This window comes from Carassius gibelio, chromosome A23 (assembly GCF_023724105.1).
Source record: "Carassius gibelio isolate Cgi1373 ecotype wild population from Czech Republic chromosome A23, carGib1.2-hapl.c, whole genome shotgun sequence".
NCBI classification, from domain to species: domain Eukaryota; kingdom Metazoa; phylum Chordata; class Actinopteri; order Cypriniformes; family Cyprinidae; genus Carassius; species Carassius gibelio.
Window position 1 is genome coordinate 2,098,115 of NC_068393.1, and position 16,207 is coordinate 2,114,321.

The 16,207-nt window shown below is 44.1% G+C and overlaps 2 non-coding genes and 1 pseudogene across 2 annotated transcripts; all 3 read left to right on the forward strand.

The window, feature by feature from the left end:
* The first annotated feature begins 3,151 nt into the window (after positions 1-3,151).
* LOC127945370 (U1 spliceosomal RNA) lies at positions 3,152-3,315 on the forward strand. Its single transcript, XR_008150704.1, has one exon. It is a non-coding gene; the product is annotated as a U1 spliceosomal RNA (small nuclear RNA).
* Positions 3,316-9,170: 5,855 nt separating this feature from the next.
* On the forward strand, positions 9,171-9,351 carry LOC127945644 (uncharacterized; annotated as a pseudogene).
* A 5,788-nt stretch (positions 9,352-15,139) lies between these two features.
* LOC127945416 (U1 spliceosomal RNA) lies at positions 15,140-15,298 on the forward strand. The gene has a single exon (XR_008150750.1). It is a non-coding gene; the product is annotated as a U1 spliceosomal RNA (small nuclear RNA).
* The last annotated feature ends 909 nt before the right edge of the window (positions 15,299-16,207 follow it).

The following is a 16,207-nucleotide window of genomic DNA, read 5'->3' on the forward strand; positions in this document are numbered from 1 at the left end:
ATTTATACAACAAAAAAGAGATAACAGAGGAAGCCATAGAAAATATTTTGGGAAATTTAGAAAGGAAAATTGATAATGAGTGTGCTATTTTAACCCAAGATTTTACTCTTTTAGAGCTTACAAAATGTATGAAGGATTTTAAAACTGGTAAGTCGCCGGGAAGTGATAGCCTTCCCGTGGAATTTTATTCAAAATTTTGGGACATTTTAGCACCAGAACTTTTAATGGTTTTTGAGGACTTTGACAGACTGGACCGACTCCCTGACAGTTTTAGACTAGGAATTGTTTCACTTTTGCATAAAAAAGGAGATAGAACAGATTTAAAAACGTGGAGACCAATCAGCCTTTTAAATTTGGATTGCAAACTTTTTAGCAAGCTTTTAGCTAAACGCATGTCCCTGTTTTTAAAGGATGTGATCCACCCGGATCAAGCATGTGCTGTGCCCGGGAAGAGGATCACGGACAGTCTGATATTGATCCGAGACACCATCTGTTTTGCGAGAGACAGAAACATTGGCCTAATAGTGGTAAATTTAGATTTTGAAAAAGCTTTTGATCGGGTCTCGCACCAGTACCTATTACAGGTACTGGAGAAAATGGGCTTCCCAGGGAGGTTTTTAGCATGGGTGGGATTGCTGTATAATGATATAACCAGCAAAATTCTTGTAAATGGGCATTTAACAAAAGCTGTTAACATTCACAGCGGCGTCCGTCAAGGGTGCCCGTTATCCCCGCTCTTGTATGTGGCATGCATTGAGCCACTGGCACAGCTTTTGAGAAGGGACCAACGGATCGCAGGATTTAAGCTACCAGGAGGTTTGATAGCAAAATGTGTTTTATACATGGACGATGTGACAATTTTAACGACTGACTTTTTATCTGTCCGAAGAGCTTTGGAACTCACAGATTCTTATGGACGGGCCTCTGGCTCCAAATTAAACAGAAACAAGTCAGAGGCCCAGCTCTTCGGACAGTGGGGCGACATAGACGTGGGAGGACTGGAAGTGACTCTAAGAAATGATAATATAAAAATTCTAGGCATAAAATTTGATAGGGAGGGGGGTGGACAAGGTAATTGGACCAATGCTTTAGGGAAAGTAAGACAGCGACTGGGTTTGTGGGGACTAAGGACTTTGACGATGAAGGGAAAGATTTTAGTTTTTAAAGCTGTGATTTTACCTCTGTTTTTATTGTTGTGCTCTGTTTTTACCCCCCCCCCCCCCCCAGGTCCTTCATTTTAGCAGTGGAACGTGCTGTCTCTTATTTTCTCTGGGGATCCAGGTGGGAGAGAATAAAGAGAGAAACAGTCAAGAAAAGAAAGGAAAACGGAGGCAAAGGACTGCCAGACCTTAGCCTTTTTTTAGGGAGTCATTTTACAGGATTACATTTTAAGTATGCCACGGCCCCATCCAGTGATAAGGCCGCAGCAATAGTGAAGTTTTGGATGGGGTCGTATTTACGCTACCTAAAAATTTTAACCGTAGATCTTAGAACTCCAGTGTCTTTTAACTTGCCAAAAGAATATGCATTTATTAAATTTTTTTTAAAGAAACATGACCTAGAACGAGAAAATGTGGACATTTTAAAAAACCATTAAAAGATTATCTCTGTTGTGCAGGACCCGGGAGAAGGTGAGCCCAGTTCCAGGGCTAACTGAGAGCGAATCCAAAACAGTGTGGAGAAACGCAGCCCACCCCGCTCTTTGGAACCGGCAAAAAGACCTGATGTGGATGGTGGTCCATGAGATCCTACCAACCAGGGCGGTTATGCACTCCCGCGGCATGGCCGCCAACGCAAAGTGCCCACGGCTCGGGTGTAATCAGGAAGAGACCGTGTGGCACGTCCTCTGGGAGTGCGGTGCTGCACGGGACCGGTGGACCGCGACCGGCCCCCTGGTTTTCCCATGCCTGCCAGCGGGTGGGGTCCAGATGGACTATAATCTCGCCGTCCTAGGGGTGGGCCGGAGGATAAAGGATTTAACATCAAAACAGTTCACAACACTCTGGTTCACCCTGAATGCTATAAAGCATGCAATCTGGACTGCCAGAAACCTGCTGGTGGGGAAACGGGTGATGGTGCCCCTCCAAGCCACTGTAAGGATGGTGGAGAACATGCTGCAGGGGCACCGCGCCCAATCATTCAGAGCGGGGGCCGGGGTTGCCACAGAGAGAGTCCCGGCCACCACCGACCCTGGTTGCCCGTAGATGTACCTTCACCACTTCCGGCTACGGGAGCAGCGGGCCAGAGGGTACGGATCTCCTCTGGGTCACTGAAGCTGGGTCTGATTGCCTGGGATCGAAGAGAGGGAGAGGCCCAAATTGAAAGATTACCTCCCCGATCAAGCACAATAGAGAACCCTTTGTTTTTTTTTTTTGTTTTTTTTGTTTTTTTTTTACATAGTTTTATTTTGGCTTTTAAAACACACTGAAAGCACTTTAAAGGAAAATAAAAATGTATGTAAAAGAACAATTTAACAATGTGTAACCTTTATAACCCTTTTTTTTTTTTTTTTTTTTTTTTTCTTATGGTCATTTTAAGTACTTTGTCTGTATCTTAACATAAGGCATGTCTTGGAGATCCAGGATTTTAGTGGTGTGTTAACCGTCATTGGAACGATTGTTTTTTAATTTTTTATTTAATTTTATTTTATTACTCATACCTGCATGTGAACATTTATGTTGTATTTTATCTATTACTTGACGTACTGGGGCTTGCTCCGTCCACTCCATGCATCGGCCTGGTATTGCAGTGTCTCCAGGAACGGTGTGCTTTCCCTTTTTGGGGATTGCCATTTATTGTGTCGAATAGCAGAACAAGGAATGAGAGCTGCCATTGCAGATGCTGTGGTTTATTGCAAACTTTTTTCCTGATGTGTCCTCCTGGGGTCTTGGACTCTTCCACTAACGATGCACCCACCTGAGGTCTTGAAGTCTTTCACAGACGAGGTGACGCATCGAATCAGGTGTGTTTGTTTAAAGAGAGTCATCTAAAACTGGCGTTGGGAAGCACCGGCCCATGAGCTTGGCAGTTTCCAGGCCAGTAACGGAAGGCACCCGTCCTTCCTTTCCTGGAGGGGGGGGGGCGGAGGGCTAACCGTTGGTGAGGATGGTAGAGATGTAAATCACACCTCTGGCTGACCGCCTGGGCCTTCATACTTACCTGGCAGGGGAGACACCATGATCAAGAAGGCGGTTCACCCAGGGCGAGGCTTGTCCATTGCACTCCGGCCATGCTGACCCCTGCGAATTCCCCAAATGCGGGAATCTCGACTGCATAATTTATGGTAGTGGGGGACTGCGTTCGCGCTCTCCCCTGAAATTGTTGGTGAAACAAAGCAGAAGAGGTTTTTACAGTTTTTTATTTATTTTCGTTTCAGAATGGGGAGTTCTGTCACATGCGAGATATGTGTTGTGCGCCTGTGAAACAAAGTCACTTGCGCTCTTGAAAAATCGGACCCTGGTGGGTAGTTTAGTTCGAACATAGCGCAGACCTTACTTTGAAAGTAGATTGGACTGACTGCAGCCTAGCTGTAACTGTCTCCATGTTGTTTGGTTGTCCTTTTTTTCGATTCGTATTAATTTTGTTGTCGCTTACAGCGACACCTAGTGGCCTGTCGCCGCGCCCTTTTTCACCTGGCCTCGGACTGAGCCCCTGCACAGGTGTGCCGATTTGGGTGAAGGGATCTCACTCCTTCCTGGAGTTATAGCCATTCGAGCCACCTCGGACACGCCACCTTAGCACGTTTTGAGGTCCCCTCGCCAAGGTGAATGGAAATTTCCTCTTTTTTTGGATGATTATTGACACTCAGACTCCAGAGAAGCTTTCTGTGCTGATTTGGGTGGGACTGGGCCAAATACCTGGCGCCAGGTTGCAAAAGAAGGTTTTCGACAAAATCCAAAATACCCGAAAATTTCGTCAGAGCGACGGGCCAATCTGAGACCTGCGTCTCATTCGGCTCGAGCCAAGGATTCCGGTGACATAAGGCACGTGGCTCTGCGACCAACCGTTTGGGAGTTACGAGCGATGCCGTACTTTCCGTCGCTGCAGTTCCACCGTCAGGCCGATCGGGACAAGGCCTGGTGACGTTGCAGACAGGGGAGGGTACTACCATCCCGCAGTGTTTCAGGTGTTTTCATCTTTGTTTAATTGTCCTTTTACATTAGAGTTTCCCTATTTTTCAGCTTACGGCGCCACCTAGTGGCCTGTCGCCGCGCCCCTTTTCACCTGGCCTCGGACTGAGCCCCTGCACAGGTGTGCCAATTTGGGTGAAGGGATCTCACTCCTTCCCGGAGTTATAGCCATTCGAGCCACCTCGTACACGCCACCTTAGCACGTTTTGAGGTCCCCTCGCCAAGGTGAATGGAAATTTCCTCTTTTTTTGGATGATTATTGACAGTCAGACTCCAGAGAAGCTTTCTGTGCTGATTTGGGTGGGACTGGGCCAAATACCTGGCGCTAGGTTGCAAAAGAAGGTTTTCGGCAAAATCCAAAATACCCAAAAATTTCAATGACATAAGGCACGTGGCTCTGCGACCAACCGTTTGGGAGTTACGAGCCATGCCGTACTTTCCGTCAGGCCGATCGGGACGAGGCCCGGTGACGTTGTAGACAGGGGAGGGTACTACCATCCCCCAGCGTTTTTAGGTCACCCAAAACTTACCAAAGCCGAGATGGGCATCGCCGTGTCCGGCTTCCTCCCTGCTGCGTCTTAGCAGCATCGCTTCTCGGCCTTTTGGCTAAGACCAAGTGTGATCAAACCAAATGGATGCAGCGAGAGTAGATACACCTTTGCCGACCATGGTGGTGCGGCTGAAGAACACTGTCAGGCTACAACTCAAAGTGGATTCAGATGCAGAGGTGAAAAAGAGATTTGGACGTGACTTCGTGGTGACTGAACTGTTAAGGGAAATTTTTGGAGTTACAGCTTCTTTGGTTTTTTGTCTGCAAGATTTTTCATCTTCTGGATTTATGGATTTAACCTTTTTTCAATTAAGAGATTGCATTGCGTTTTTTGAGGCTTGGGAAAAGAAGAAAGATCATCAGCATTTGAAGGGCTTCCAGCTACATCCAGCCTTTGCACAGGACTTTTTGCCCTTGATAATTCACCTTTATAATCCTTTTGTGGAGGATGGAGATGTTTTAACCTTTCTGGCCAGATACTGCAAGACAGTGAAAGGGGGAGAGCGCCTGAAAGATCGGTTTGGTATCTGGACAGGTAAACGGAGATATTTGGTGAAACTGCGGGCAGATCCAGCATTGCCAGGGGGACTTGTCCACCCTCCAGGATCCTTTTTCATAGGATCAAACAGAGGATTCCTTCACTATCCGGGTCAGCCAATGTATTGCAGAAGGTGTGGTGCTCGTGGGCATGTAAAGGCAGATTTTGCAGAGAGTGGAAATGCAGCAAATTCCAGACTCAAGAACCGGGAACCAGACAAGACTGGGAAGAGGGAGGTGAGATGGACATCGAGGGGAGGTGTTTAGAGGACGAAGGGGCAAAGGGGAAAAAGGAAAATGAAGGTGTCTTGAGAAAGGTTAAATCAAATCAATTGTTTAAGGGTGTCAACATTAAATGCAAGGGGACTTAAAATGTTACAGAGGAGGACTTCAATTTATCTTTCTTTAAAGATGTTGCCTTTTGATTTTTGTTTTTTACAAGAATGTCATTTACAAGGAAAAGAAGACGTATCTGTTTTTTCTGCGGGGTGGGAGGTGGGGCCTTCCTGTTGGGGAGTAGGGAGTGTAAGATCGGATGGGGTGGGCATTTTATTTTATTCCTGGGAATTCATAATTTAATCTGCTAATGTGGTGGTTCCGGGAAGAGTGGTAGTGGTGGATGCCAGGTGGAGGGGGGTGGCTTTTCGGTTTGTTAATGTGTATGTACCAAGTAAGTTGGGGGATAGGAAGGGGTTTTTAGATAATTTGCCACCAGTCTTGTTTACAAATAGATTGCTAATTATGGGAGGGGATTTCAATATGTCCCTTGATAATGATTCGGGTAAAGAATTGGCACTTTTGGTTGCTGGGTTTTCTTTGCAAGACTCCTTCCGGGGGGCAGGAGGTCAAGAGCCCACCTATACATGGCGAAATAGCAAGCAGGAGTCTTCCAGGCTGGATTACTTATTCTTCCCGGGACATGTGAAGCTACACAACTATACACAGATGCCAATGTGGTGCTCGGATCACTGTTTAGTGGGGGTGTGGGCAGAGGTCGGGGGCATGAAGAGAGGGAGGGGTGTGTGGAGGTTTAACACCTCCTTTCTAAAGGACAGAACCTTCTGTGTAGCTCTCTATAATTTAGTGGCTGGGTGGAAAAATCTGCAGAGTCTGTTTGAGACTTATGCCGCGTGGTGGGAAGGTTTTAAAGATCTTGTGGCCCTTTTCTGTCATAGTTGGGGTAGAGAAAAGGCGAGGTGTATGCGAGCTAAAGTAGGTAGGTGGTCTGAGGAATTGCAATTGCTATATGGAGGGGGTGCATTGGGAACAACAGATGGGTGGGCTAGGGCCAGGTACCTTCAGGGGGCTATGAAGGATTTTTACTGGAATGAAGCCAAGTCATTTTTGTTGTTGTCAGGTGCACAAAAACGCCTTTTAGATGAAAGGCCAACAAGGTTTTTCTTCTCCACCGTGCAGAGCCGGCAAAAGCGTAGTTTCATAGAGGGTTTGAGGAAGGATGGAGGCGTTGAAGCAACTGTAGAGGGGATGTTGAGAGTTGTTGAGGACTTTTACAGGGTTTTACAGGGTAGCTGTAGAGGTTCTACGGGTTGCTCCGGAGACAAGTACTTGGATGCATTGGAGAAAACTCTGGAAGAGGAGGAGAGGGAAGCATTGGAAGGCCCCTTGTCACTGCAGGAAGTAAGCTCTGCGATATCCTCACTCAAAGGGGGTACAGCCCCAGGGTGTGACGGCCTCTCAGCGGATTTTTATAGGACAGTTTTGCCCTGGATAGGCTCCGAGCTAGTCTGTGTCTATCAGGAAAGTATAGAAAGAGGAGAGCTGCCATTGACAATGAAAATGGGTTTGGTGACATTGGTACACAAGAAAGGTAATAAGGAGGAGTTAACAAACTGGAGGCCAATAACCTTGTTAACAACTGATTACAAGGTATTGGCCAAGGTGATAACAGAGCGGCTTAAGAAGGTGATTGGGGTGGTAGTGCAGCCAGACCAAACTTGCGGAGTGCCGGGTAGGTCAGGCGTTTTAAACCTAGCTTTGGTGAGAGACATTCTGTACTGGGGGGAACAGCGGCAGCTCCCTCTGGCGATTTTGAGCCTGGAACAGGAGAAAGCTTTCGACAGGGTAAGTCATGCTTTTTTAATGGCCACCTTGGTGCGTATGGGGTTTGGTCCAGTCTTCAGGTCATGGGTAAAGTTGTTGTATAGTAGGGTTTCAAGCAGGATAGGGATAAATGGATATTATTCAGGGAGGGTGGAGCAGTTGGGTGGGGTTCGACAGGGGTGCCCTTTGTCGCCTCTGCTTTATGTTCTGTCTCTAGAGCCCCTGATGGCAGCTTTGAGGGTGGCTGATTCATTGACAGGCATGCATTTACCTGGAGGCAGGGGTACGTGTGCAAAGGTGTCTGCATATGCAGACGATATGACATTGTTCCTAACCTCAGATTTGGACTTTGAGACAGTATGCAAAATCATTAAAGGCTTTTGCGAGGCTTCAGGTGCGCGTATAAACGCGGGTAAGTCTTCTGTAATGTTTGCAGGCCAGTGGGCAGAAAGAACAGTTGTGCCAGGTGGGTATAACTTTTGTGCAGAGGGATTGAAGATCCTAGGGATCAGATTTTTCAGAAAGAATAGTGCTCGGGAGAACTGGGTGGCTAGGTTCAAAGTAGCGCAAACAAAGATAGCTAGGTGGAAATTAAGGGGGCTATCGATGTGGGGTAGGCTGGAAGTTGTGAGGACAGACCTACTCCCAAGTCTGAATTATTTGGCCTATATTTTTCCGGTACCTTTTTTATATGGTAGGAAGTTGGAGAAGCTGTTTTTTTCTTTTCTTTGGAATAACTGTACTGAGATGGTGGCGAGAACACAGAAGTACTGCCATGTGAAGGAGGGAGGGAGGGGGGTTCCTTGTATCCCCTTAAAAATGGATGCAATTTTCCTTTCCTCTTCTGCCCAATTAGCAATACAAGAGGCAGTGCATAATGCAAGGATTTTGGCCCAGTTTTGGCTGGCTTTTCCATTGCGATCTATTAGCTCATGGAGGGCAACAATGCCATGGTCAACAAATAGGCCAGCTTACTATCAGAGAGTGGCAGATTTCATAATCGGGAAACCATGGTGTTTGGAGCAATCTTCGATCTTTCAGCATAGGCAGCTTTACAGTAGATTGAGGGACGAGCTAGTGGCTGGGGCAGAGAAAATTGTCCCGCTATATAAAGTAGATTGGGCCATGTTGCAGCCTACTTATTTGACTGGGTTTTGTAAAGACCTAAATTGGTTGGCCGCGCTGGTTCGGCTGCCTGTGAGGGAGCGACTATACAGACATGGCTCAGGGAGGTCACCAATGTGCCCAGTTGGATGTGGCCAGGACGAAACTGTAGAGCATACCTTATGGTCCTGTCCAGGGGCAGTTACATTCTGGAAGTTAGTGACTATGTGGTGGGAAAGGTGGGGGGGACCGAAAATCACAAGGAATCTAGTACTCTATGGGGAAGGGATGGAAGGCTTTGTAAAGGAAAGAAGAAGAGTAATTTGGGTGGTAGTTTCAGAAGGGAAACATGTACTGTGGGAATGGAGAACTGATTGTTTAAGAAAGCAAATACCTCGTTTGGCATCAGAGACTGTGTTTTTGCGACTGTTGTGTAAAATAGTAACTGAGGTGAAAGCATTTAAATGCTGTTTTGGGGAGGAAAAAACAAAGAGAGTGTGGGGGGGTTGCCAAAAGTCGGAGTGGGGTAAGCGAAAGGGCGAATTTTCTAGCTTGGGTTTGTCTTTCTGCTTTTTTCTTTTCATGGAATATCTATTTTGTGGGTAATGGAATTTTCACCTTTGAAGAACATATAGAATGCTTTGATAAATAAATGTTTATTCTGTCTGTATCTTAAAATGCCACGGTTATACAAAGTTATACAAAGGTCTATTTAGCCTGTTTCTAAGAAGGTATAAGAGCAAAGTAAGAATTTGTTGGATTGATGGTTATACTTTCTGATAGAATGTATATTTTGGTTTAATAAAAAAAAAAAAATCTGTTCTTATCAGTTTAATATCTGATACGTCCCCCATCCGGGGACTACATATTAAATGGATTTTTAAATCACAGAGCTGGAGCCGGGGCTTGCTCCGTCCACTCCATGCATCGGCCTGGTATTGCAGTGTCTCCAGGAACTGTGTGCTTTCCCTTTTTGGGGATTGCCATTTATTGTGTCGAATAGCAGAACAAGGAATGAGAGCTGCCATTGCAGATGCTGTGGTTTATTGCAAACTTTTTTCCTGATGTGTCCTCCTGGGGTCTTGGACTTTTCCACTAACGATGCACCCACCTGAGGTCTTGAAATCTTTCACAGACGAGGTGATGCATCGAATCAGGTGTGTTTGTTTAAAGAAAGTCATCTAAAACTGGCGTTGGGAAGCACCGGCCCATGAGCTTGGCAGTTTCCAGGCCAGTAACGGAAGGCACCTGTCCTTCCTTTCCTGGAGGGGGGGCGGAGGGCTAGCCGTTGGTGAGGATGGTAGAGATGCAAATCACACCTCTGGCTGACCGCCTGGGCCTTCATACTTACCTGGCAGGGGAGACACCATGATCAAGAAGGCGGTTCACCCAGGGCGGTTTGTTGTTGGTTGTTCTCAACTCTCTTCTTTTGTTCTGGTTTAGTGTTTACAACAGAACATCATGTCGACCTCCTTGGTGCGAAGGAATACAGCCAGATTCAAGCTTCTGGAAGGATTGGAAATGGATCGTTTGAACTTCAGTAGGAGAATTCTACATACTGAACTTGGTTTTCAACCCTCGCAGCTGGATTATATCTTTGCTTTTCCTGGTAGGAAGATCTTTGAAGTGGTTTTTACCACCTTACCTTCTTATGAACTCTGTGTGAATAGATTTAATTGTAAGAAGAGTATAACCCCATGTCTTCAGAAAATCCATCTGATTCCATTATCTGAAAGAGATATTAGGACTGTGACTGTCTTGATATATTCTGAAAGGATTAAAGTTGAAGATATCACTACTTGGCTTTCCATGCACTGTACCATCTTAAATACCTCCTTGATGACAGATGAGGACGGGATAAAGACTGGAGCATCAAAATTCCAAGTGCGTTTGAAGAAAGATGCTGAAGGCAATTACCATCACCTGCCCTCACTAATTCAATTAGGTCCAATTAGGGGCTATGTCTTTTATAATGGACAACCTAAAGAATGCAGGAAATGTGGCTCCTTGGACCATATAGCTGCTAATTGTAATATAGACATCTGTAGACATTGTAAAAGCAAGGACCATGGCTCCAAGGACTGCCAGTTGCCAAAGAAATGCAATTTATGTGGGGCAGTTGACCACAGGTTTCGCGACTGCCCGCATGCCTACTCCAATAAAATAAAACAACAAGAGTGTAGAGAAGAGCCAAATTTAGTGGACTTTGAAGGTCTTGAGTATTCCATTAGGAATATTGCTTCCCTTGTTAACCAGCAAGATACTGCCCAGGAAGCTATGAGTCTCAATGAGCAGCTGAAGGCCTTACACCCTCTCTGTCGAAAGAACATCTTCTATCTTCGTCGAGAGCTGCCACTTCTCCCTTGGGCTTTATTGATGATAAAGGAACAAGGGAAGAGGTACAAAGAAACTATTCCTCTGAAGGATCTGAAGTTGGAATAGATGCTGTGATATCAACTCCAGATAAGGAAGCTCAGAAACAAAAAGGAAATATCCTTCTGGAGGTAGCTGAAGCCTTTCCGTTGTCTTTATCTCTTCTATCTGGAACTTCAACGTTAGAGTCCCCTCCAGATGATAATAATCAGGATCCCTCGAGTTCTATAGTTCTTCCAACGCAGGAACATGGAGGAGTGACCGATTGGTCTTCCAATTCCACCCCTTTCCTGGATTTTGATGAAATTGACAATTTCTCAACTACTACCCAGATGAAAGAATTGGTATTACCAAAAGATTTATCTCCACGATCTAAGAAAAAGAAAAGGAAAAGGCTGAAGAGCAACTCGGCTTCCCCTACGTAGCCCTCCCTCTCTTAAGATTATGCGTTTATCGGTTACATCTATTAATACCAGAGGTTTAACAGATTTGGTTAAATGCTCCTCTGTGTTTTCCTTTCTATATAATGAGGGCCATGATATCGCCCTCCTTCAAGAGTGCATTTTATCTTACCATTCCAATTATAAATCCCTTCAAGATGGAAATATGGCCATTCCTTATGGTCTGGGGATAATAAGAATAGGTCATCTGGGGTAGGTATTCTTTTTAGAGGTTGGCAATTTGAGATTCAGCAAGTCCAGGAATTAGTTAATGAGAGATTATTTTATGTGGATGTTAAATTAAATGGTATACCCTTTCGTATAATCAATGTATATTGCCCTCCAGATTTACAAGAAAGAAGAGAAATTCTGAAAGATATAGCTTCGATATTAATTTGTTGGCGCGAAGTAATTATGGGAGGAGATTTTAATTGTATAATAGCAAAAGAAGATAGGAAATCAACAAGAACAGTAAAACTCGACTCTAGTTCAGTAGATCTTATAGACATTATTAAGGATTTTAAACTTATAGATGGCTTTAGAGCCCAGAACCCTGACGCTCCCGGATTTACTTGGTCCAATGGATCTTCTTTCTCTCGCATTGACTTCCTTTTCTCCTCACCCACAATTGAGGTAATAGAATCCTCTGTGAAACCCGTATTTTTTTTCCGATCATGCTAAATTAGATTAAGGAATGTTAAATCAATGGAAATCTCTGCAAGAATTATATGATTCAGTTGGTGATTGGTGGCAGGATCTGAAAATAAGAGTTAAGAAGTTTTTTGTAAAGGAAAGTAAGAATTTTACATCCAAAAACAATTACCGCTTCAAGAAATGTCAGAAAGATTTACAAATCTTGTACACTATGTCCCATTCGGGATTTAAGGTAGCAGACCCTGACAGCAAGCAGTTTCGGTCCAGATTCGGCCCACATCTGGCCCGCATGGATTTCATGCGGGCCAGATGTGGGCCGGATCTGGGCCAACACTATGTTGCTGTCTGGGGATGATATTGTAAAACTTAAGAGAGAAATGGCTAAAATAATGGCTTATAAGAACAAGAGTTACATCATAAGGAGTAGAGTTCAGCATTTCGAATCTAATGAAAAATGTACAAGATATTTTTTTAGGAAACTTATTAGCTCTCAAAGTTTGGATTCCTTAAAAGTCCAAGAAGATCAAGTAATAATGGGAACGCACAATATAGTATCCCATGTTTTTTCCTTTTATAAGAACTTATATAGTTCCAAAAATAGAGGAAATGATTATATTGTTGACTTCCTTTCTGAGACTGTTGAAAGCACTCAAGACTTTGGAATTGGTGAGGTACACCTTTGTGTGGATGATTTGACTAGAGCAGTACAGAGTATGAGCAATAATAAGTGTCCTGGAGCGGATGGGCTACCTAAGGGTCGGGGCGGCAGTGGCTCAGTGGTTCATGTAGGTTGTCTACAAACCGGAAGGTTGGTGGTTCAATCCCCGGCTCCACCTGACCAAGTGTCGAGGTGTCCTTGAGCAAGACACCTAACCCCAGCTGCTCCCGACGAGCTGGATGGCGCCTTGTATGGCAGACACCGCCGTCGGTGTGTGAATGTGTGTGTGAATGGGTGAATGTGAGGCAAATTGTAAAGCGCTTTGGATGGCCATGTGGTCTGTTGAAAGCGCTATATAAATGCAGTCCATTTACCATTTACCATTTAAGGAATTTTATATAACCTTTTGGGAAGATTTAAAAGACTCCTTGTTGATGATGTTTATGGAGAGTTTACGCATAGGAAAACTTCCATCCTCCTTAAGAGAAGGTGTTATCTCCTTGATGTTTAAGAAAGGCGATAAACAAGAGATTAAAAATTAGCGCCCCTTGACCTTGTTAGGAGTAGATGTTAAAATTCTTTCTAAGGCACTCTTTTTTAAACTCCAGCCCGAAATGCCTAAGTTTATCGGTAATGACCAAACATGTTGTATTAAGGGGCGATCTCTACAAGATAATTTGGCATTAGCAAGAGATATTTATCTGTTTGCTCAAGATCGCAAACTATCTCTAGCCATTTTGGGACTTGATCTCGAAAAAGCCTTTGACAGTATAGACCATCGTTATCTACATATACTGTTGAGGCGCTTGCGACTCAGTCCATCTTTTTGTGCATGGATCAACCTCCTATAAACCAACTGCCAAAGTAGAGTATTGGTTAACAACTATTTGTCAGACCCCTTTGATATTTGTTCAGGTGTACGACAGGGCTGTAGCTTGTCTCCATTACTATTTGTTTTGGCAGTTGAGCCATTAGCTAGCGCACTAAGGCAGAATCCCGAAATCAAAGGTTTTCCAATTCCAGGTAGCTCAGGCAGAGAAGCTAAGGTTTCACTTTATATGGATGACCTTACTCTCTTTCTTACTGATAACAACTCTATAAAGAAAACGATGCAAATCTGTGATAGTTTTACTTTGGCTACTGGGGCTAGAATTAATAAAACAAAGACAGAAGTTTTGTATTCTTTCTGGAAAGAACCCAAATTAAATCTGGGGTTTAAAAATCAGTAAGAATCTATTAAGATTTTGGGACTGTTTTTTTGGGAAAGATATGGATAAGAGAAATTGGGATTTGAGACTTAATAAGATAAGATGGAAACTAAAACAATGGGATGAGCGAGATCTTACGTTGAGAGGGAAAGTGTTGGTAATAAATGCCGAGATCTTGGCCTCTCTTACCTTTTTGGCCTCAACCTTTCCAGCACCGATACACTTTATAAGAGCTATCAGGAAGATCTTATTTAGTTTCTTTTGGAGCTCACAACACGAAAAAATGAGACGAGAGATACTGTATAAGCCACTAGATAAACGTGGGCTAGCAGTGCCAGACTTGGGAGCTAAACTGGAGTCTATGTTCTTGATGCCCATTCTAAAAGACTGTTTGTCTGAGAATCCGGGAATTTTATGGCATTGCTTTGCCAAGTTTTGGGTAGGTCAACAGGTAGCTAACGCCTGGAAAATGAGGCTTCCACAAAATACTCCTCACGCTGAATATAGGCCAAAAATATACGATAGAGTGTTACCCCTTTTAAGGAAAGCGAAAGTCTCTCATATTCCTTGTGAGAAAATAAATTGTGTAATTATTCAAGGTATTTTAAGCCCAGGATTAGAGAGGATCACCCCAGTGGGAACACTAACCGAATATGATTGTATTACAGTTTGGAAGAATGTAAACAATGAGTTTTTGTTTAACTCTCACAAAGACATTGCTTGGCAAGTGGTTCATCAATGCTTACCTACTCGGGTGTTTCTGGAAAAAAGGAGATGTACAAAGAGCCCACAATGTCCTAAGTTTAAATGTGAAGAAGACGAGTCTATCAGTCATTTATTTTGGTCTTGTAAATACGCTAGAGATGTCTGGTCTTTGGTACAAGAATGGATGGCTAAGTTTTACAGAGTACCAACTGAATTGGACCTTTTGTATGGTGAGTTGAACAGTGTGGGATATGGAAGGCAAGGAATATTTCTTGTTTTAAGGGATATGACATACCAGCGGAAATAGTGGTTTCTTCAAGCCTGGTCGCTATCCGCGACTATGTGTTAAGAGACAGGAAAACCCTCTCCTTTACGGAAATACTTAAGAAATGGAAATGTCCGATAAATTCTCAGATTCTCTTTTACCTTTGGGATGAAATGGAGGAATGAACTTTTAAAGGTCATTGACTCTATCCCCGTTTTGGCCCTTGTCCCATTTATGATGTTATAATTAACTATTGTATGAGAAGGGATTTATATATCTATATATATTAATATTTTAACAATACCTTGGAAAAAAAATAAAAAAAATAAAAAAAGGAAAAAATTTGAAAATATAAAATAAGAGAATAAAAAAATAAAAAAAAGGGTTACAGAATATGATGAATGGATTCAAATACGGGTTTTCTCTCCGTGTTTATTATGATTTGTAAGGAATCCTTCTGATCTGTTAGAAAAAAAAAAAAAAAAAAAGGTTCACCCAGGGCGAAGCTTGTCCATTGCACTCCGGCCATGCTGACCCCTGCGAATTCCCCAAATGCGGGAATCTCGACTGCATAATTTATGGTAGTGGGGGACTGCGTTCACGCTCTCCCTTGAAATTGTTGGTGAAACAAAGCAGAAGAGGTTTTTACAGTTTTTTATTTATTTTCGTTTCAGAATGGGGAGTTCTGTCACATGCGAGGTATGTGTTGTGCGCCTGTGAAACAAAGTCACTTACGCTCTTGAAAAATCAGACCCTGGTGGGTAGTTTAGTTCGAACATAGCGCAGACCTTACTTTGAAAGTAGATTGGACTGCCTGCAGCCTAGCTGTAGCTGTCTCTATGTTGTTTGGTTATCCTTTCTCTCGATTTGTATTAATTTTGTTGTCGCTTACAGCGCCACCTAGTGGCCTGTCGCCGCGCCCTTTTTCACCTGGCCTCGGACTGAGCCCCTGCACAGGTGTACCGATTTGGGTGAAGGGATCTCACTCCTTCCTGGAGTTATAGCCATTCGAGCCACCTCGGACATGCCACCTTAGCACGTTTTGAGGTCCCCTCGCCAAGGTGAATGGAAATTTCCACTTTTTTTGGATGATTAATGACAGTCAGACTCCAGAGAAGCTTTCTGTGCTGATTTGGGTGGGACTGGGCCAAATACCTGGCGCTAGGTTGCAAAAGAAGGTTTTCGACAAAATACCCGAAAATTTCGTCGAGCGACGAGCCAATCTGAGACCTATGTCTCGTTCGGCTCGAGCCAAGTATTCCGATGACATAACGCACGTGGCTCTGCGACGAACCGTTTGGGAGTTACGAGCGATGCCGTACTTTCTGTCAGGCCGATCGGGACGAGGCCCGGTGACGTTGTAGACAGGGGAGGGTACTACCATCCCCCAGCGTTTTTAGGTCTCCCAAAACTTACCAAAGCCGAGATGGGCATCGCCGTGTCCGGCTTCCTCCATGCTGCGTCTTAGCAGCATCGCTTCTCTGCCTTTTGGCTCAGATCAAGTATCTTGTCATTTGGCAGT